General features: G+C 40.2%; 1 protein-coding gene across 2 annotated transcripts in view; it reads right to left on the bottom strand.

The window, feature by feature from the left end:
• SETBP1 (SET binding protein 1) overlaps positions 1 to 23,814 on the bottom strand; it is a 364,306-nt gene that overhangs the window by 153,710 nt on the left and 186,782 nt on the right. The window lies entirely within an intron of this gene.

Below are 23,814 nucleotides of genomic sequence, written 5' to 3'. Positions count from 1 at the left end.
AGAGTGGGGAGGGTTGGGGATGATTGCTCTCTTCACATATATCAAGGACCAGGGCATAGAAGAAGAATTAGGCTTATGTTACATGTATAGTTTCAGTGGCCAGTAATAGGCTAATGGATGAAAGTGACCAAGACACAGATTCCAGCTAAACATAAAGTATTTTCCAAAAGTCAGAACTGCTCAGAAATGGAGAAGCTGCTGGAATTTTTAGAAAAGACAAAATGTCCTTTGTCAGAGAGAGTCCTTCATGAGATGAGAAGTCAGAACAGTGGACCTTCAAGATACCTTCCATGCTCCTCACCATGTTCCCCATTAACTTCCTCAGCCCATCTGCCAGGAGTAGCCAATGAAGTAACAACCAGCAATCAAATTAAGGGGATCAAATATTACAGGTATGTAATATCCACGAAGTCCTGCTGGGAGTGTGTGTTCCTCCCCAACACCTTCCTTGATGGAGTGATAACACTCATATTATGGTGAGTTTGTAGGGAGGGTGGGTGAGCAGAGAGGAATAGGGAACTGATTTTTACTCTGCCATTTTACTAAGTATTACACCAAATCTCCTCTAAGAAGGTCTTTGGATTTGCCTCTTGATATTAATAAAAGCTTATAATGCATACAACAGGTTTTGTTTTGTTTTGTTTTGTTTTACCTTGGGCTGAAATAAATAAAACTAAATATTTTAGTTTCCTTGAAGAGAAGTCATTTAGACCCCAAATTATATGCTAAACACATATTGTTAACTTTATAAGCCATCCTAAATTTCTTAGCCACTTGTCCAGTTGGAAGAAAAAGTAGTAATTTATGAAGAAATTACATCCTGACACCACTGCCGCCTTCCCACTGGGAGGCAGCATGGGGTTATGGAAAGAGCACTTGTCTGCGAGTCCAACCACCTGCTTCGACAACTTATTGTGGCACCCTGGGCAGCTGTTTTACTTCCTCTGTCAAAGGTCACCTCCATTTTTGTAACTCAGCCATAATCAACCAACAGAGAAGACTGAATACCATTTGAATACCCAATTATATTTTAAGACTTACACTCAGAGAGGAAGAATAGATTCAAAATTGATGGTACTCTCTGCTGGTCTTAAGTTTTCAAAACTCTCAATAACTTTGGTAAAAATTTGTATCTGTAGCATTTGATGCGAAATCATAGTTTTTCATAATTATGTTTTCAATAGTGAGTTGGACTTAAATGGTCTTCTCTTTTCAATGGCTGAGATCCATTTAGATTCTCTTGGTGGTCCTTTGTTGATTCCTGGAGATTTTTATAGTACTCTTGCCTCATTCTTACACTTAATTGAATTGCATAAAATGGGAGAATACATTTTTCCAAATGGCCAAAATGACTCTGGAAATAACCATGGAGAGTCACTACTTTTCAGTTTACAATCTATGTGTCATTGTGGATATAACTGACAGAAATTCTATATACCTATAATTAATCAACTTAATAATTTTCTTTTCCTCCTTATATAATGATTTTTATCTGAGCACCAAGGGGGTCTTTTAAGCTTGCAAATTAAACTTCGTGACACTCCAACAAGCACAATCTGTATTAGGATACATTGCTACATGGAGGAGGGAAAAAAAGAGCCTAGCCAAGATCACCAGGAATACAGTCCAGGCATTCCCTGTTTACTAGGGAAGCAAACTGTGAGTCTCCTCTGGGAGGAATATGTAAAACAAATTTATGTTTACAATTGCTTCCTGTACAGCTGGCTAAACTGAAGTCATTTTGCCAAGCTTCACAAAGAAAAAGAGAGTACAATTTCCTGAATTCTCTGGCTGGTTCTGTCAGTTTGGAGAGAGGGGAAGGAACTTGCTTGAGGTGATGAGTTAGGAATCTGCGAGGCTGCTGAATGGAAACTCAATTGAAATTAGAACAGTTTTTTATTTTTGCCTTCAATCATCTCTTTTTTCTCTTAGGTTCTTTGCTTAAACATTCTGCTTAGTTACAGGTGGTGTTCTTCCTCTCTGTAGATCAAGAGTGGAGATCTAAAATTAAGGTGTGTTCTACAATGCTTGATTAACCCTAGAGTAAAGAAATAGACAAACTCTGGCACGTGCGATATATAAGGCAGCAGCGTTCAACTGCTTTGACCATGTGAAATAGTAAGAAATACATTTTTCATTGTAATTTTTTACACACAGCCCAGTGTGTATTTTTCTGTGCATTTCACACACATTAAGAGTTTTAGAAAACAAAATTTTCACTTACTATGTACGATGCATTTTGATCTTCCTCTCTGTGTCTCTCTCTCTATCCCTTCCTCTATCTCTTTCTTTGTTTTTAAATCCTTCCTTCCTTCCTTCCTTCCTTCCTTCCTTCCTTCCTTCCTTCCTTCCTTCCTTCCTTCCTTCCTTCCTTCCTTCCTTCCTTCCTTCCTTCCTTCCTTCCTCCCTCCCTCCCTCCCTGCCTTCCCTCCCTCTCTCTCTCTCTCTATCTCTCTCTTTCCCTTTGTTAGTATTAACCCACTAAATAGAACTCACAATCTGCTAATGGATCATGCATAACAATGTGTGAAAAAAACCCCAAAACATCTTATGTAAAACACAAAAGTGAAAGACTAGTTGCCACTACAGGAAGGCACATTGGGGTGAGGAGAGAATACTGACTTAGCAGCTAGGACACTGAGGCTCTATTCCTGTTCACCACCAACAACGTACCAGTTAGAAAGTGGGGTGAAGCTCTGGGCCTGCTAGTCTGTCTTTGAATCTCACCTTCTCCAGCTGCAAATTTTCCAACCTCTCCATGCTTCAGTTTCCACATCTTTCAAATGGAGCATCCATAGAACCCATCCCCAAGGGTTGTTAGGGGCATCTGGTGAGTTAATATAAAATATTTTCTTAGAAGATTGCTAATGCCTGTCCTTTAGTAAATGGTCAGTAAATGTTATACAAACTTTTTTTAAATTGAGGTGATAGCATCTGTTCTAACTACTCAAACCTTTCACTTAAGTTGTTTGCTTGTTTTTAATGAAATAAGAAGGAAGTGAAGGGAAAGAAATGAGTCAAAGTTGTTCTGAGAAAAGGGCTGGTGATGTCATTTGACCACAAGCTCTTTTTGAACTTACAATGGACGCTAAGTCATCATAATCCTAGATAGCATAAGTTGAAGTAGAAAATTCCAGTGGAGACTGCTAACAATCCCACTACATCGGTGAGGGTACACTTATTACACTTTGTCTAATTCTGAGGACCTTGCTTAGGGTCATGGAAACATCTATTTTAGGGGAAGGTGAACAGAATTAGGAGGGGGCAATGACTGTATCAATAAAGGTTTGGCTGAGAAAACAAGAGGTGTTTAGCTTGGACATGGGAAGATTTAGGGAAGTCCTGGTAACTGCTTTCAAATGACTGAAAAATTATCATGTAGATGAGGAAGAAAAATTATTGTGTAGTTGTTACAATAGAACCAGTAGATTGAAATTTCAATGAGTTAGATTTGAATGCTATACAGGGAATAATTTCCACACAATAAAAGTTGTCCAGCCACAAAATAACTTGCCTGGTCCGACAGGAAGCTCTCTATCCCTGGAAACATTCAACAGAGATGAGCTGACCTAATAGGTATGCCTAATTGAATTCTTGAATCGGGAGCAAGATCAAATCAGACAGAACCTCTTTTAGAGCTAAAATTGGACACAATGACAAATATAAATAGGCTTTCAAGGGCCTAAAGCCACGTACACATTTAAGGTGACATTATTTCAATGCTGCCTGCGCCTGTCCGTACCACCTGGAGTGTCTCTTTAAGTTCTCGAGAAGATATTTTGTTTCCCATTCTTAATTCCCATATATGACCAGTTCCAAAGTTCTACTGAGCCTGATTAGAACAGAGCTCAGGCAGCCATGCAACTCCACGACAAGACAGCCAGGCCTGGTGCCACGGAACTTCTCATCTACAGTGGAGAGCCACTGGGGTTTTATTTTTATTTTGTTTCTTTTTCTTTCAGTCCTTTCATAGCAAACAAACAATTTGGAAATAATCTGGGCTCTGTGTAAACTCCTCATTCTTCCTCTCATGCCTAAAAACTGTCAAAATGTTTGAATGTGGAAGGATTACGCAGGATTCATTTTATGAGACATTTGAGCTTAATTTCTACTGTTTCTTCTCACACTAGGGCACTTCCCCTCCCCTCAGCTTTGAGTCTGGGTTTCTCATCTCGTAGGTGGATTTGATTAATATGTCTGTCGATCATGTGCAAACTCCTTTGAGAAAATGAAAAGCAACATTCAAGCGTTCAAAAATAATGTCTTTTATAGTCTCTATCTCAAGACATCTATGACAAGATCTCTGTGGAAGACATGTGACATAAAGAAGAAAACATGCCTCCATTATACAGAAACCAAAATCGCTTGGCATTTCTGAAGCAGGACTCTGAATTGGTCAGATAAACAGGGAAAGGAAAAATGGATTATTTACAGCCAGTTGGGATCATGCCAGCCTCAAATGTATCATCTTTTTCAGGAATAGAACATTCACAGCCTGTATGAACTGCGCAGTTACAGTAACCTCGGCTCCCTTTAGAAGCTGTGGCTGGAGCAAAGCTCCGTTATATGACTTCATTCAGGCCAAGGTTAGGTTATAATGGAACCCCATCTGTCCTACTGTCCTGTACTCATAGGTATCTGGATGGGGAGCAGAAAGACAAGTAGGGAGAAGAGAATTAAGAGGAAAAAGGATAATAATGTGTACAGCAAGAAGTAGTACTATTAAAACTAGATGTGTGCTTACTTGTTTAATGTCTTTCTCTGACCCCAGTATTAATGTCTACCTCTGTTCCAGGAAGGAACCAGGAGACTAAGGATCACATTGGAATATAAAACGTTTACCATGATGTCTGGCCCGGAGTAGATACTTAATATATGTTTATTATTAGTTCTCTCCTCCTCAGCTCACTCTCCCTACACCATCCAAATCCTATTCCATCTTCAAGGTCCGCCTCTTTCTTCTCTGCCTCTGCACATCTTGTTGCCTGGCAAGCCCCTGGGTATTTGCCAGAGTGTAAGATTGTGTTCACATCTGTAAATAAAATATATTGGAATTGAATATTTCTATCCAAGAAATAAAAGAAAACAAATACATTTGGATTCCATTCAATTCAAGACCTATTTCTCAAACCAATTTCCTTAAACATCCTAAAATCTGAGCACTGCAGTGCCTTAAAAACAATAGGCACTTAATAATAATTGCTGGCTGAATATGTGTGATAAAAAATATAGGTCAAAATAGTTGATCAAATATATGAGTGTTTACAGTCCTTTGTTTCATTTCATCTTGTGATGATGTGCCTGTCCTTCTTGTCAAATGTTTTATTTAACATTTTGTGTTTGCCAAGAAGCCTAGACTTGGAATCAGAAGGCCCACGTAAATTCCAAGCCAATTTGGTCACTTGCTAACACTGTGGGCTTGGGGAAATCATTTAATCTCTTGATCCTCAGTTCCTTAGAATTAAAACTTGGATGACTGTAATTGCCCTGAGTAGATTGCAGGTTTGATGTGAAAACAAAAAGGAACAATCATTAGGAAATTACTTTTTTAAGAAACAAAGAACCATCAAACATAAGATTAAGTAGATAAGTTATAGTCCATAGTTCACCATCTCATTTTTCTTCTGCAAGCTTAGGCTTCTTTGGGGGAATCCCTAAATTAAAGAATTAGAGAAAAATGCTCATATTGTTCTAATAATAACTTGATGATAAATCACTTCAATAGGATCTACACAAACATCTCTGAATGCTCCATCTCTGACCTATTAGAAGATTACTGTGGAAGAGGCTTCCCCATTTGCTAAAGTCTCCTCATCAGGTGGAAAGAAAGAGGAACACCTCTTAGATGGTGAAAAACCCAGGATGCAGAAGAATCTAGCATCTTATAGAACTGATAGCCCCTCAATGTTTTACAAAAGTGTTCTAGTCTTGATTTTCACATAAAGGTTGACCACGACTGAAGTAAGAACACATAAAACAACAAATCCTTGTGGGCGGGGTGGGGGTCTGGGAAGATATTGGTCAAAGGGTTCAAAGTTTCAGTTAATAGGAATAAATTGAGGAAATTTATTGTGCAACATGGTGACTATAGTTCATATCAAGGTATTGTATACCTGTACTTGAAAAGTGCAAGGTATTATACGAGTATACTTGAGAATTGAGAAATGTTCTAGTCACAAAAAAATAAGTATGAGAGGTAACAGATATGTTCATTAGCTTGATTTAGCTTTTCCACAATGTATACATATATCAAAACATGATGTTGTGCACCGCAAGTATGTACAATTTTTATTTGTTAATTAAATAAATACAGATGCTAATTGAATTTAAAAAACATAAATCCTCTGTTAAATATTGGGGAAAATTGTACTATCCAATATTTCTATTGGTTAATTATTTGAAAAAGCTGTGCACCAGGGCTTCTCCACATAGATGACAATGAATTATTAATGACTAAATTTACCATGACCTTTATCTGTTTCTTCTACATGTGTATAGACATATAGATATAAAATATGCCCTGGGTTAATAACATATCAAAAGAACACATCTCAACAGTTTAATTTAGCAATCCGCTAAGACTTCTTTAGCAGAAAGCAACAAATATGAATCTGAGCATCAGGGCTTTTAAGTGGAGAGTCAGTGTGGCTCCTATCTGAGAGACACTGTTGCCGTCCCCTTAGCGAGGCCCTGAGGTCTCTGGAGCAGGGTATGACTTGCACGCTCAGAGGCAGTACTTCTGATGACTCCAGTATACACTCACCACATGACTGGGCCAAACTGAACTCCACAGGAAACCCAAACAGTCTAAGTTAACTGATCCAAGTCTTTTAGGTGCTTGTTGTTTATAGGACAGGCTGGAATAGAAATGATAAATAAGGTTCTGATGATAGCTCTCAAGCTTTTACAGGAAGAATGAACATCTCCATATAGACAACCAACTTCCTCTTTTGATTTTTCTAGTTTGTCAAAAAAATAAATATATAAATAAAAGTTTTTTAAATCACAAAGGCCTGTGGTTGTCCCTGGAGATTAATGAAAGAATCAGAGGTATCTTAAAAACATCAACAAAATTATTTATCTCTGTTTTGAGATGCTGAAGGGATAAAGATGGGAGAGTATGGCTTTACAATAGTAGAGAGAAAAACAAAAGTGTTAGAGGGAGATATTCAACTTTCAAGTCAATTAAGGCCTACAGGTAAATGAAATCCAATAGCTGTTATTTTTCTAGAATATAGAAATGTGAGAGAGAAACTTCCATTTGCTGGTGAATGGTCAGGTAGTTGTTATTCAATACCACACCTTACAGATTTGAGAAAGAATAGGTGGGCACCATTATGAACATAAATCAAGCAATGGCTCCAGTTCTCAAGAAGGTCTTGAAACTAAAGCAGTCAACTGACTTGACTCCCAGAAAGGACTGATTGTCAACTTTTTTCAGACCCTCTTTTTTTACCTTTCTCTCGGACCTCCAATTTACTACCAATCAGTTTCCATTCTCCAAACCCCTGGATAAGGTGTCAAGTGGCATCAATGTTATTAATCTTCAGAGGCCATGTCAATGACAGTCACTGCTTATAGAAGTCCACACAGAAGATAAACATAATAGAGGAGCATTAGGCCTTGGTAGACAAGGTAAGTCTGGGGAAATGAACAGGCTGATTGTCAGTTTTAATAAAAGCACAAAGCTCCCTTATCTGCTTTATAACTTTTTACTCTGCATCACATGGGAAGCCCATTTGCTACCACTTCAATTCATAAGGTTTGAGGGAAGATAAAACATTAGCTAAAGAATACAGTGAACAGTATCAACTTCAAAACACTACTTCTTGGGATCATATAAAAAGGTTCTTCCAAGCACTGACCTGAACAAAACTCCTGAGTGTGCTCTAAAAGGGGTCTATATGTGACATTTTACTAGCTGCTAAGAATGCACCTTCAGAAAGGCAGAAATAACTGGCTCACAAGGGGACAAAGCCCTTGGTTTGAGTTTTAGTAGCTCTATTTGTCATCAACTGATGTGCATAGCTTTAGGCTTGATTTATATAACTGACTCAATAGCAGCTTGGTGTAGAATCTGATCACCCTTCCTGGCAAAGAGTAGGACCAGCATTCTGGAATACTCTGCCTAGGCAGGGACTAACATGCTTTTCATCCGTGATGGAGATTGGCTGCTCCTCTAATGTGTAAGTTCCTTATTTGAACCCAGAAAATGATTTTCTTTGTTGTTCCAGATCTTCTCTTGCTTGGCTTTACTGCCTTGCACCCCAGTACCCTATCTTCCTCCTACTGAGCCCTTGTATTTTGGAACCTGAGTTCCTGGCATTTGAAATTGGATATCCTGCTGCTGCTCCTCTACATAATCTTTGTTTGATCACTTCAACTTTGGCCTTTGACTTCCTCCTGTCCTTTCCTGCTCGGATAAGCCCTGGGCATCCCAGACACATTTGGCCCCTTGCTCACTGTACTTTCTGCTTGTGCCTTCCTCTGTTGCCAGGGGTTCATGGATTTTGCCCAGTCTGAGTGCTCACCCTTGAAAAACTGATCCTAGCTAGTTCTTGCTCCTGTATTCTTATCCTGAAGATCTGCCATGGCCCTTGCCCTCAGCCTCTGCACACTCCAGACTGTTACTGTGCCACTCAGGTTGTCACTGAGAACAAGGAAAAGCCCTCTGTTCTGTCATCTCATTACTAGAGCTGCTTTCTCTGCCCCGGGTAGAAGTCTCTAGTCCTATCAAGAGGGGAATTCCCAGGTAATCTTGTTCATGCTCAGAATAGCCAGAGAGAGCTGTAGAGACATTGTTGGCTGGAAAAATATGCCAACCAGGAGACCGGGGACTTCCCCAGCAGAGAGCAGTTGCCCAGTAGACGAAGGAGGTGTAATTTCTGTGTGCAAATGACTCATGGCCTCCAGATGAATTCTGCTTGGCTCCCTTCAGTCATCAAATGCTTTCTAAAGGCCCCCTAGGAGCCAGGCACTGTATAACAAATAGGAGTTTAAAAAACCTTCTAATGGGAACCCATCTTATATCAGGCACTTTACACTGCTCATCTCCAATATTTTCAATAACACTCAAAGGGAGTTAATGTCCCCACTTGACAAATGAGAAAACAGAAGTTAAAAATTTTCTCAAGGTCATATGCCTACTAAGAGAAAGAATAACGTTTCAGATCCAATTCCATCTGAACCCAAAGTCCAACTTCTTCCCAAACACCACATGGTGACACTCACTAATTCACATTCACCAATTCACTCATTCATTTGGCCAACAAGTGTTCCCGAGGGACCACTGCAATCCAGGGTCTCTGTTAAGTTCAGTGTGAGAAGACCCTTCATTAGGAATTAGAAGGTCACTTTGGAGGAGTTCAATTTGGAAAGCTCTTTGGGGGCTTTAGAATGCTGTCATTTATGTGTGGTATCAAATGGAACAGATGGCTTCCTTTGAATTAATAACAATAATAAGATGTATATTCCTCTAATTTTTCAAAAGGAGAAGTGGTTGCCAAGCTAATGAGACTCCCAAGGATGAGGTTTTCTTCCTATTTCTTATAGGTGCTGGAGTTTGAGAGGAATTGGATACACCTGAAAAGTGACAGGGCCTTTTCTACAGAAGGCATCTATGCAGAGCTGAGGGCTACAGATTCTAAACATCTTTTTATTTTAAATTAAAACCATTTTACATAAGAATATCAAGGTACACTACAAACCAGGGAGAAAAAATGAAAGAAAGAGGAAGACTGTGATCTGTGCAGGTTGGAGAACTTCTTGAATAGAGTAAAAATTTAAGTAGTCAGTGGCCCAAGCAGTAAGCTGTGAAAGAGCTATGCCTATTCTTTAAAAACTTTCATTTATACTCTTTATAGCCTCTGCAAGCCCCATCTCTACAAGGATGGAATAGAATGAAAAAGAATGAAGTACCAGATGCTGGAAGGCTTCTTAGGCAACATTCCAGCATACAGCCCCCATTTGGTATGTAAAGAAACCGAGACACACAGCTAGCAAGGGCACAGTGGTCACAAGATTTAGTCCCTTCTTTGATCGTCCTGAACTCTTAGTAATTTTGTAACATACTATGGGACTTGGCCATGATTGCTGTTCAATTTTTCCATATATGGGACTTTTGTCTCCCTCATGTCATCAAACTACATGTTGGATGCAAACTATTCAACAAAGTGAGTATGTGGCATAGTTTGGGGCATACCACGGGAGTTTGCTAAGGACTTATTGAAATGAACTGCATCAAATATAAGACTCAAACAAGGAGGATGTGCAGGGATAGCAGACTTGAGGTGACTCTTACAGGGCAAGTCACCTTGTTTTTTCTTGTGAAATGGGCACATGTGAAGCTTCAGAACTCAGCTTGGGAGCATGTCTCTCTCTGCCTACACACAGTCCAGCACTGTTATGCAAAGAACCTCTTCAGCCAACACTGTGGTCCACCTACACTCAGCTTGTTGGTGACCTTGATATCAGTTATACAATGTTTACTCTCTGAGGTCTAAGGTTATAGCCATTTGGTAATTTTTAGCTCCTTGATTCCCCCAAATACATGGAGAGCAATTCCCCATGAATTAGTTTTTTAATTCCATCAGGCTCATAGTTCCAGGGATCAGTTTCAATATTTATGTGTTGCCAAAAAGCTAGAATCAGAACATATTAAAATAGAAAATCCATAGTGATTGTAGTACAGTGTGGTTCCAAGGTTTTCTGAAGAGTATTACCTCTACAACATGTTAATAAGTGTGCTATGGAAAAAAAGGATTCTACAGCCCAACACATCCCTTTCTTGGGATTTGCTATGGATTCAATGTCCCAGCAAAACTCATTGAAGCTTGATCTCCATTGTAGCAGTGTTAAGAGGGTGGGAAATCCAATTATGGTATTTGAAAGGTGGGGCCTTTAAGAGGTGATTAGATTGTAAGGACTGAGCCCTCATGAATGTATTGATCCATTCATGGAGGAATGGGCATGATTCTGGTGGCTTTATAAGGAGAGTGAGTAAGAGAGTTAGCTTTCTTGCTCATGCTATTTTTCTCATGATGTGATACGCTGAGTTGCTTGTAGAGAGTCACCCCACCAGAACGAAGGCCCTTGCCAGATGTGTTTCCCGGACCTTGGACTTCCCAGCCTCCAAATTGTAAGAAATAAATTTTGTTTCTTTATAAATTACCCAGTTTCAGGTATTCTGTTATAAGCAACAGAAATGGACTAAAATAGGATTCATGTACTCCTTTACCTGTTAAGAGCTCTGAGAATATTGATAATACTCAATAGTGTCTTTTATTTAACTCAGCCTTTGCCAAACCTATTTGATTACAGATTGGTTTCTTTCAAGAAACATACATAATTCCAGGGGATATGGTTTGAAAAATGCTAGTCAAAGCCATTTTACATTTCACAGATAAGGAAACTGAGACCTAAGGTTGTAAAGAGAACTTCCTGGAGTCACCTGAGTAATCACAGCTCCAGATCTAGAAGCCATTCCATCATCATGAGACTCTAAGAAAGTAAGTTTGTCTGGCTTTAGCTCAAAGTGGCAAAGTTCCATTTAAATCTGTATGTGTTCATATACACAAAATCCAGAGACTACACTCAAGAAGTGGTAACAGTGGTCATTCCTGGGTAGGATTTCAGGTGATTTTTAATTCTTTCATTTTAATTTTCCCAATTTTCTACAATAAATACGTATTACCATAGTAATCAGAAATATATGATAATAGATATATATGTTTGAAAAAATATACATAGGCACTGAACTTTTGTGTACTGACAGACCCATTACCCATGCATTTGTTTTTAGAGAAACCTCTTCAAGATACAAGCAGGGTCCAGTGTAGTGGACTGGAAGAAGTTTTTATTGAACAAGAGTATCTTCACTGACATTTTCCACATATCATCTTTTGGCAAACATGAAAATTATTTCCCTGATGGCATACTTGTGAATTACTCAGAGTTGTGGGGGATTCCAATTCCATTTTTCTAATGACCTTCTTCTGGTTTCTGTATCCAAAGTGAGTTTAAAAAGGTTCTAGGTCCAGAAGTGGGAGTGGGGACCATGACCCCTAAGCTCCCAAGGCTGCCATTAGAAGGACCTTCTGGGGCCAACTTTCCTCAAAGTCAAAGGACATTGACTTGAAAGGGGTCTCGGAGAAAGAGGAGACACATGACTTGGAGAAATGCCAAGCTGGAGAGATCATAAAATTACATTTATTGAGAAACTATTCTGTTCCAGGCAAAGTGCTAGGCCCTTACCTACGTACTGAATCTTTGTTACACCAGCCGAGGTGAGCATTGTTCCTTTCATTGTATGCTTGAGAGACTGTGGTTCAGACAGGCCATCCAACTTGAATGAGGTCATAAAGCTAGCAATTGCTGAAGCTGAGATTCAGACTCAGGTCTGGCTGATGCTTTACCTGCAGAATGCCCTCTACTCTATGACCTTCCTTTCAGATGCCACTTAAAAACACCCAGAGATTGGGCACTAACTAGGCACAAGGGAGTAAATTTACTTTGTTGCTGGGAAATTCTTCCTAAATAAACTGGAAATCTGCCTCTTTCAACCAACTCCCATTGGTTCTATTTTTTCTTTGGGGATCAATTAGTTTAGCAAAATTGTAAGTCTCTTATACAAATAAAAGAGAAATGTATAGAGATGCCACCAGTGCATAATACTGGCTAACCTGGGGTCTTATGTCTGAAAGAACCAAGAACAAAAGGGAAAGGGACTTAGAGTCTGAAGGCCTTCATTTTAACCTCAGTTCTGTTACTTTACCACTTAACAGCTAAGGATTTTGGTCCTTAATCTGCACCAGTCTCTACTTTTTCTTCTGTAAAATGGGATTAATTATCCTTGGCTATTTCACATGTTTCCAGTGCTTACTAAGTATGAGAATGCATTTAAAATTGCTACATAAATGTAAGCTATATTTATTGTTTCATATCCTCTATATAGGTTTAGTGCATGACCCTAACTGTTCCACAGTGCAAGGAAAAAAGATGCTTTTTAAAAATCTCTCCAGCTGTAACTTTTGGTAGAGGACTCTGAACCTAGTAGAGATGAATTAATATGTTGACAGATAACCTGATTAGCTAATCTAGACTGATTCATATTTAAGGAGGGTGGAATCACTAAGATTAGCCCAAGGGCCGAGTTTCTCAAAACGGCTAGTATATGGCATGGATTTATTTTAAAGACGTCATAGAGGAAGATGGAGGAAGGGCATTTGCTGCAAGAGTTTATTTTCACAGTTGAGCTGCATCAGTGTCTCAAAGACTGGCCCGGTCTCAAGGGGACAGACACCCAATCACACCCCACTGACACTGCTTTTGATGAACTGCATCTCAGAGCATCCTACTCATGGTGGAGCTATGTCACCAAGTCAGAGCTGTCCTCTGAGTTCATGTGTGAACAAATGAGTCCCTCTACAGACAAGGAGAACATGGAATATTTTCCAATTCATGCTGATGAGGAGGTTGGATGTAGCAGCTCCCTCTCTGTCATTGGTCATGGAGTTACCAATGCTGAGACCACATGGCATGACTTAATACTCTTACCTCCATTTAATGCTTTATCCATTATCTCATGATTTCTGAGGGACATTCCTGTCACTGGGGGCATGCAGGAGACAAGCTCTGCTTCTTATCTGAGAGCCAGGAATGTTATCTGAACAGCTGCCAGCTGTAGAAAGGTTGGTGTCAAACCAAACACACTGGTTGAGTACCTTTTTTAGGGGAAACATACACACATGTGTGCATGCACACATGTACACACACACACACACACACACACACACACACACACAGACTCTTGGAGTGAATGATCTGCAAGGCTGCTGAAGCCCATAGCATGAGACCTGCCACACCAAACTGATGTCCTATAACCTATTCCCCTGCCCATGCCTGATTCTGTGTCTGCCTTCCTACCTAAGATAAGACCTATCCCCACCATGGCCTTGTGGGCAGGGAGCCCTCAGCAGCACCTGGGAGAGGGGGGCCTTGGGGAGTGGATGAGCCATTTGGAGGCACTGGCAGCCACCTTTGAATTAGGGAGAATTCCTTCTCCCTCAGGTGAAGTGGCTGTTATCCTAGGCATGAGGGAGGAAGAGGCAGGTTAAAAAAAAAAAAAAAAAAAAAAAGAAGACACAAAGGTTGCTTGTCACAAAGCAGAAGGAAGAAAATAGCTTCCCATTCTCCTCCAGACTCTGGCCTCAGATGACAGCTGAGCACAAGTGGAATCAAATCAGCCATTAGCTCTTGGTCTGCATCCCCCAGCAGCCATAGATACAGCTTCCACTTGAGCTGTCAGTCAGGCCGAAGCGCTCAGTAAATGCCTGTGATTAGCGCCTTTCTCAATTGGAAGTGTAAACGGAGAATCACAGCTCACTCCCCAAAGAAGCTGGAGCCACACACCCATTAATTTCTATGGAGCCATATGTAAGCAGAAAGTGAATGTTCCTGTACACACTCCAAATTTTATTTCCCCTGCTAAAATGTTGGGGGTGGGTGTCTTCCTCTCTTATAATCTCTTTCCATATTTGAGATGATCTATGTGTTTGACATTCCACCAAATGATTCTCAAAGGCAGATAATAAAAGCCCCCGCACCCCCAATTTGTCAGTATTTAAGGCTTAATGAACTCTTGGCGAGTTCTCTCCTCCCAGAGCTACGTATTTGTTATCGCTGCTCAATGGTGATCTGTCCAATGCTACAATATGCCAAGAAGATATGTTCATAACCAGAAATATACATTTATTAACTAGTTGGTTAATCCACAGAGAGGTTTTCTGGAGATTGCCATACTCACTAAGAACTACCAAACCCAGCTGTGCTCTTTATATTTAAATCCCAGACATTCTCCAGCAAGAGGAAGCCCTAGGTCCTGCCTCCCCAGCCTGCTCCTGCCTCCATCTCAAAGATAATCTCCCTCAGCTGTGTACAAATCTGGATGAAGAGAAGGACATTCAGAGCTCTAAGCCTTTGGGTGCAAAAGATTCTCTACAAATGCACATTCAGAGTAAACAAAACCCATCAGGCCCCTGCAAGAGTCTGATGCCTGATTGCACTAAACACATCACGATGGAATCTGCAATTGGCAAAGTAATTGGAGTTATTACAGCTGATGGGGAATTTCTGATGCCTCCCGAGCTCTCCTTTGAAATAATACTCAGCCATTTAATTTGTCCAGCTCTCGTTTAGCTGATTGCTCTTTTCTGCTGGAGTTTATCAAGAATGAAATGCGCTGTCTTTGTAGATGCCTGCAGGCTGAGATTTCACAGGCATTTCTTTTTGCAACACTCTTCAATCTCCTCTTACCCACCCTGTCTTGGGCCACTGTTCACAAAATGCTAAGATGCCAATAATGCAATGAGTTCAAAGTGGGTGAATCAAACTGATTTAATTCAAAGCTGTCTACTTTTGGTCCCACTTCCAGAGGTACTTTCACTCCTGTTATACCGTAAAATCACTGTGAAAGACAAGTAAATCTCCAAAGATCTGGTTGTTCTAAAAAATTCTCACAAAACTTGTTAGCTCCAAAAATAAGACAAGTGATAGAAGACATCTTCATTTTAATCGCAAGGCCAGAAGGTCTTTGAGAAATATCAGAATTTGTATGCATGCATTTTTGATTGGGGCATCTGTTTTGACCCCTGGTATAACAAGTAGCCCTAGAATGGGTTCTACGATTATTTATTAGGCATCTACTTTTTGCTGGAAACATACAGATTATTTTTTTACACAACGCTCATCCTCTTATATCCTACTTTGTCTTTTCTGTTCCTACACAGATCAAGGGTAGGAAAGCCAAATTTAGCCAGCTGCATTTTTCTCACAGTACAGATAAAGTTGGTGTCTGGGTACAAATCTCTCTTTTTGCCATCACTGAGCTACTTGCCCTGTCACCATGTTGGCAATGGACTGCCTGCTGGCAACAAGAGTCCCATGGCCAGCATGGCTCTTTTGCAGGTGCTGTTTCCTTCTGATGGGCAATTAAATCCAGAACCCAAAGCTCCTCGAATCCCTTCTTGTCTTTTAATATACGAACAACAGAATTTAGGGGTGTAAAAAGTCATCACACAAAATCTTTTAAAAATCTCCAAGCCCTAACATGGTCTCCTTGAGCTGCACCCATCCAGAGGCCCTTTGGTACAATTCCCCACTGATCTTTCTGGGCAATGAATCACTGAGCCTGTGATTCTTCCACAGGGTAGGAGCCAAAGTGGATGTTCAGAAACATGCTGAGGATCACTGGATCCAAGGGAATTGTTGAAATGAGGCAATAATCTGGTGGTTGAAAAAGCTTCTGATACATTTGTTAAAAATCATTTTTAATACTTTACAGGTTTTCCTCCTCCATGAGAAAAAAAGAAAATGTTAATTTAGCAAGTGTTATAGATGGAGAGGGAAGGAAGCCATCAGTGAAGGCACTCGTGGTAGTCTTTTCTCCCAGCCAAGCAGTCCCTATCCACGCCTTAGCCTGTTCTCATCAGTCTCTGTCCCACTCCTTCCTATTCTGGGGTCATCCTCTCAGGGCCACAGTGTCTGCCATTGCTCACTCAAATGGCAAGGGCGAGTTCTAGTTATTTTTGTTTGTTTTTGGTTTATGGGTATTTTCCCTCTTGTGCAATCCCAAACTTTAGTCACATTGTCTGGTGAAGCTGCAATTTGTGCCCTAACCCTGACCTCAGCAATCCAGGATCAATTTCAATCCTGTAATTTATAAGAGTAATAAGAATTATAGTGCACATTTATGGAGTGTTTACTAGACACCAGACAATTTTTAGTGGGCCTATCTATTCAATCCTCCTCAAAATCCCATGGGGTATGTATCTTCTTCCTCTAAGGAGGACTCTGAGCCACATAAAAGTTAAATAACTTATGGAGGTCACACAGCTACAGCTGGGCAGAACTGTGATTCAAACTTATCAGTTTGGGGCCAGGATCAGTGCTCTTAACTAGTAAACTATAAACTAGAAATGTTATCTGTGCTCCATATTGAATATGGAAAGGTGGGAGAGATTTATGTTTTGTTACTAAATGAGCATTAATTTTTAATATTCATGGTAGTAAAGATTACAACATCATGCAAAGTTTTTCTACCCTTTGCATCACTGGCATGGGACACCTGTTGGAAACATGAGTTCTGCCAGAAGCTCTGATACACATTTTTAGATAGGTGGGAAATATGGAAGAAAAATCATATGCAGAGCTGGAGAAGGTGGGAGAAGAAGATGGACATTATCAGGAAAATATCAGAAAACTGTGGTGGAGGCTGTTTGCAGACTTAACACAGCCTCCAAACACAAGCAAGCAGATGGCTAGTAGAAGCCGCTTGAGATATGCAATCTGTTCCACCACGAGGAGCCCCTCTCCTGTGGCGGTCTTCTGATATCTCCCAATCAATCCCCTTTGTTTGGTACAAGATGGTAGGAAAGGTGGGTGGGTAGGCGAGCAGAAAGATCAGAGAGCTAAAGTGTGAGTGAGGCAGTAGTATTGGAAAGAATTTAAAAGGCATGCTTGCTTATTTGTTTGAAAGGTGGGACTTTTTCCTAGAGAGACAGGTTTGGGACTATTCTGCTACAGGAATTATGAAGAAGACATCTTCTCTCAAGTGCTAAAAGTGGTCTGTGAATTTACATTTACTAGACACAAATCATTTCTAGGCCTAAAAATGTATAGAGCAAAACCACGCACCATGCTAACATTTTAGACACAGGAAGATCTGATGCTGTAACTCAACCTACTAATAAACACAGGTAATTGATCTATTACAAAACATTGATGACCCCAGACCTCAAGTGAATTTTAAGAGGAGAATTTTAAGAAGCTCATATTGAGGCATTTTTACCAAAAGCATTGAAGAGACAAACAAGAATGGAAAACTAGAAATATGAAGACAGTGGAAAGAGCCACTGAATAATTAAACTGTTGGAGTCTCAAAGGATCATAGAAATCACCTAAACCTAAACCCTTGTTGCTAAGGTTTTTTTTTTTTTTGGTTTTGTTTTAGAGGAGAAAACTATAGCTAAAAGAGAAGAGAGTGCCATTCAAAGTTAATTCTCACTGGTTGGCCTCACTTAGTTTATATTTCTATTCCAAAAAGGTGAGTCTAAATGAGATTTTGAAAGGCTACATCATATTTGAATATACTAGCAGAGATATTTATATTGATTCTCTTGATAAAATAGAAAAATCTTTCTGCATTGAATAACCTCCTCCTCTGCCAACACCCACTTGCCATCTCAATTTTCCTGTGTGTGAACTTCTGAACATTAGGTTTGTTTTAAGTTGAGCCCACCTGCATGCGGCCCTGAGATGGCCAGAACACCTTGGGAGTAAGAAACAAAATATTCAGTGAAGTCCAAGGAGATTTAGTATCCCAGGAGAACTTATTAAGACTTCAGAATATTCCACTGAAATGCCAGACTCTCTGGAAAACACTTGTAGAATTTCTCTCTCCAGGACCAAAGGTCAATGCTAGTTTAAAAAAAAAGTCTACTAAACACATTGTCAAGGCAGCCAGTGCAAAAAACGTATACTTGTGGTATGAAACTGTTGATTTCATGTCAGAAAAGTAGTAGTGTCATTTTGGGTTTTAGTGCAAGGTGTGTGTATGCACATGAACCAATAGTTTTATTAAAAATGCTCTGTTGTCATCACAGATGTCCATGTCTGGTAAGAAAAGTAATTGCCTTAGGAATTATGAGAAAAGATCCATGTTTTGTGTAGGTATCCTAAAAGTAGCAAGAAAGACATCTTTACAGGTGGAAACTTTTTTTTTTTTTTGGAGGGTGAACATTATTCACGATACAAATATTCATAAATAGGCTCATAGAATAAGGGAAAATCAAAGCAAGAGTCCAATTCCTACAGTTTTATTAAAACTAGCAGTGCTCAGCACTGGATAAGTAGAATAGAGCTTTTCAAACAATCTTTGGTGAAGGACCAGATGTTTTTCTCCCAAACTCATATTTTTGTATGGGATACTTTGGTAAAATACTAGACAGATAAATTAGTAGAAAAACAGCCACATGCTCGGATATCATGGAAACATCAAATTGCTAGAAAAGTTTTTGAACACATTCTCTGTGTTTCTAAATGTATCTCATGGTGGACCATGACACACTCTTGACAGCTGGCACTGGTTTGCAGCCCATGCTTTGCATGGTGTTGAATCAGCATGGCACAGCTAATGCAAGGCAAGCCAGAAAAAAGGTTTTGAGAATAAAGTCATGAGTTTACCAAGTGATAGTCCGAGCAAGGAGGACTCATGGGATCAACCCTGCTCCGAAGTCAGGAGATGTGGTGTGCTAGCCACCCACATGCATACTCTCTTCAGGGTGGTGTCGTTAAGCTGGATCTTTCCGGATATCTTTTTTTTTTTTAATTTTATTTTATTATTATTTTGTGTGTGTGTGTGTGTGTGTGCATTCTGATTTTATTTTTATTTATTTATTTGTTTTTATTTTATTTTGCTTCTCAATATATATTGTAGTTGATTTTCATGCCCCTTTACCCATTGCTCCCACCTCCGTCCCCCCCATCATATCTGTTCACTTGACTTAAATAGTTCAAGGGATTTCTGTGGTTATTCTGTCTTTTCTGGATATCTTTTAGATCCACAAAGAATGTCTAGAGAGCAAGGAGAGAAGACTATAAACCCAAGCACCATCCCTCACTAGTTTACAATCATGGGCAAATCTCAGTGGTTGAGTGGAAATGGCAGAGATGAGCACAGGTGTGGGCTTTGCAGAATCCGTGCTCTGCCATGCTTCCACAGCCTGCACCTCGAGGAGAACAAGATGGTAGATGGCAAGGTTGCTGTGGGGATTAGATCGGGGGACAAATGAAGCACATGGCACATTTCTGGCACCGGAATCACTGTTTGAATGGGAGGCCCTTTACCTTCTCCCCTCCTAAAGCCTTCCTCTTTGCTGCAGCCTTTATCTAGAAAATAAGGAGGCTGGCTTAGATCCTGAGGAGATTCTGGAAAATACCAATATCCAGATCTCTTGCAGACCAACTCAATCCAAACTATTGGGGTCAGGCCATGACTCCCGCATCTTTCACAAGTGCCTCCAACAATTACCGCCGGCAGTCTAGGCTAAGAACTGCTGCCCTTGGAGTTCTAGTGTCTGTTTCAGTTTTAATAATCAGAGTTTTAAAATCTTCCTTTATTTGTATGCCTTAGCTAAGAGTGGTATCGAGTATACCAATCTGCCCCGAATTGAGTTCCATGGGCGAAATATGCTACCAATCAAGTCTGCTTGAAATTGTCTTATTTTGCAGTGTTAAGAGTATTGATAAATAATCCTTCCTTTTATAGGTATCTACCCTGAATAGAACATTAAAGTTAAGATAAAATAAATAAGTAAATAAAATCAGAAGAGAAAGTTAGGAAGCATCTGCAGCAGGACTTCCTTATACACTGCCTTACTGTGGGATGCTTCTTTCCTAAACAGCAAATGTCCTCACTACTCCATGTCTTTACTGCCTATCTCTGCCTCAACTCAAGTTTCCTCCTTCGTAGAAGGGGCAACCGCCACAGCAATTCTCCCTTTGGGAGTTTGGGGAAGGAAAGGAATGAGCACAACAGAAATTCTTTGTCAAGATGGCAGGATTTGAAATACTCTGCAGCGATCACTCTGAGATACAGGGATTGCTTTTTCCTGGAATCTGGAAAAGATCAAGAAAATGTAATACAATATATAAAAATGAAGGCAGGGCTGCTTGTCTTGGTCTTACTAGTGCTCAGGCTGGGTCTGAATGAGCTTAACTGTGGAAATAAGGTCTGATTCAAGGTAGCCTAGCATAGAAGTTTAAGAACACAGATGTTGGAGCCAGACTGCTTGGATTCAAATCCCACCTCTGCCACTTATGGGCTTTGTGACCTTAAGTTCTCTGTGCCTTCATGTGCTTACTCGTAAAATGGGGATGTTATTATTGATTTCACAAAGGCATTGTAAGAATTAAATGAGATAACACACGCAAAATTTAAAGAACCCTTTCTGGCACATAGTATACTTTCAGTAAGTCCTTGGCATATGTGCACTCAATCCAAGGCAGTGTGAACATGTACTGACACCAACTCCAGTTGAGTCCAACAGGGGCTGGTTGCTCTGGAACACCCAGAGCTTCCATTTCGATCTTTATAACTGTTGATGCAGAACTTGGACAGCTGGTGTCCATTCAGAGTCGAGTCAGACAATGGTGATTCTGTTTTGAAAAACATGATCAACCCTAGAAGACAAGCAAGCTGGGAACTCAGGGTTTTCATGTTATAAAGAGAGAAGCTGTCAGAAGATTCTAATTCTCCAACTTGGTCTAGGATTTCTCAGTGTAGGAATACTCATCTATAGTAATCGAAACCAGAGACCAACCTGGAGACGTCGGCTACTGCCACGACCCCCGCTGTGCTTTTCCCTTCCTTTTCTGCTGGAAAGATGAGCACAGCTAGATTTCTTTCTACTCAGGAATCTCACAGTCCTATCTTCCTAAAAAGTAGCTTCCTCTCACCAAATGTTTGGGAGTTTTGCGTTAAAATTTTTCGGGTTAGGACTCAGAGCCTAGTCCTCAGTCCCCGGATGCTCTCTGAGTAGGACTGAGTGTAGGGCCTGAGAAAAGTGGGGTAAGGTTTCATCTGGGTAGGACAAAGACCTCCTCCTTCAAACACTGAATCACAAACATGTGTAACCCAGGAATGAACACTGCACTTCCTCTGGGCTCTTGTTTTGGTAAAACAGTATCCCGATTTCTCCAGCCAGCCAAGCAGCTGCCAGGGCCACTGATTCTGCCTCCATAGTTGCTGGCGTGTTCATCCTCTGAGCCACATTCCCATTGTCTGCAGCCCAGCTTTATTTCCTACGACATCTCGTATGGACCAATAGCACAGGCTTACTGCCGGACCCTCTCTTCCCTTCATCACACCTTCTATCAGTGGAGGAATCTTTTTGCATTACAGCTCTGACTCTTCCCTGCCCTCTAACCTTCAATGGCTCCCACTGTCTTCACAAGCATATCAAAATCCAAACTCTGGATCCTAATTCAAACAAATCAACTGTAAAATGGCATGTGCAGATGATCAGAAAAATCTATATATGGACTAGGTATTGGAAAAAATTAAGGAATTAACATTGATTTTGATAGGTATGATAACAGAATTGTGATTGTATTTGTTTAAGTCCTTATTTGTTGGAGAAGCTTACTGAAGTATCAATGAGTGAAATAACACAATAACTGAGATTTAAAAAATTAAAATTAAAAAAATTTAAGTTAAAAATTAAAGTAGGTAGGAGTATAGATAAGAAAGACTAACAAAATGATAATGATTTTTTGAGGCTGAGCTGACTGTCAAAGACTGCACAGCAGGTTGCTAAACCACAGGTAGCTTAAAACTGGTCATGGTGGGGATATTATACACAGAAAGCATTAAATGCTACCAACCAGGACCTTTTTTAGCAACATAACATTGACGTTGGATAATAGGTATATGGGTTGATTATACTATTTATGCCTACTTTTGAACATTTGAAAACTTCAATGATAGCTAATTTAAAAAACAAAAAAGAGTACAACTATTTTTCCAGACTTTTAAGACCTGAAATTAGGCCCTGCCCTAATTTGCAAATAATTTTCCACCAGGCTCCTTCTGAGGCAGAGCAATGAAACCTCTCCAAGTCCCAAGAACACACCCAAGCATTGCAACCCTTGTCTTGATCTTCATCCAGGCTTCCCCATTGTGGAGTAAGTTTACCGCCTCACTTCCTTCCCACCCATCTTGGCCCAAGTGCAACAGTACCTCTGCTTGGAAGACCTCCCTGATTGCTCCATAGAGATATAATTTCTCCTGCACCTGAATTTTTTCATTACTTTAATCTGTACTTCTCTAAAGGAAGAAAAAATGGAATTCACTGTGCATGAGAGGCACCATGCTGGGCTGCTTTCACACACATTGTCTAATTTGATCCCCTCAGCAATCTGTGTGTAAAACAGCACACCTTTTTTGCTTAATAAGGAAAATGAGGATCAGAGACATTAGGTAACTCACCCAAGGACACAAGCTCATACTGGTGGCTGATTGAGTTTGGATGTGTTGTCCCCTCCAAAACTCATGTGGAAATTAGATCTCCAATGTGGCAGTGTTGGAAAATGATTGAGTCATGGGGGTGGATCCCACATGAATGGATTAATTCTCTCCCTGGGGGAGGGGGGGTGTAATAAGTGAGTTCTTGCTCTATTAGTTCCTGCGAGAGCTCATTGCTTAAAAAAAACCCTGGCACCTTCTCTCTCTCTCTTGCTTCTTCTTGCTATGTGATCTGCTTGTACCCACCGGCTGCCTGCCACTTTCAACCATGAGTAGAAGCAGCCTGAGGCCTAAGCTAGATGCAGCTGTCCCAGAATCGTAAGCCAAATAAACCTCTTTCCTTTATAAATTACCCAGTCTCAGGTGTTTCTGTTACAGCAACACAAAACAGACTAAAACAGTAGCAGAGCATTCCAGAGTTGTCAACTTCTGGGGAAGGGTCTGTGCACAGCAGGGAACCCCATGCAAATGTCTTGCATGGATGCCTGCTGAATGAAATGGCAACCGAGTGACTGAAAGCGCTATTTTCTCCACACTAGAAAATGTTTTCCTGTGTGTCCTGGTTTACTTCTCACCTTTAAATGTAGTGTGCCCTTGACCATAGTAACAATTAGCATTTTAGAAACTCTTTAAAAATGGCTGCCCTTCATAGGCAGCTATTATACTTGTTCCACAAGTGTAATAATGAAATAATACTCCATTTTTCCTAATGGAAATATCCTCTTCTCTGAGAC

This window comes from Cynocephalus volans, chromosome 13 (assembly GCF_027409185.1).
Source record: "Cynocephalus volans isolate mCynVol1 chromosome 13, mCynVol1.pri, whole genome shotgun sequence".
NCBI classification, from domain to species: Eukaryota; Metazoa; Chordata; class Mammalia; order Dermoptera; family Cynocephalidae; genus Cynocephalus; species Cynocephalus volans.
The sequence above is the reverse complement of the archived record's forward strand: the minus strand, read 5'-3'. Positions and strand labels throughout refer to the sequence as shown.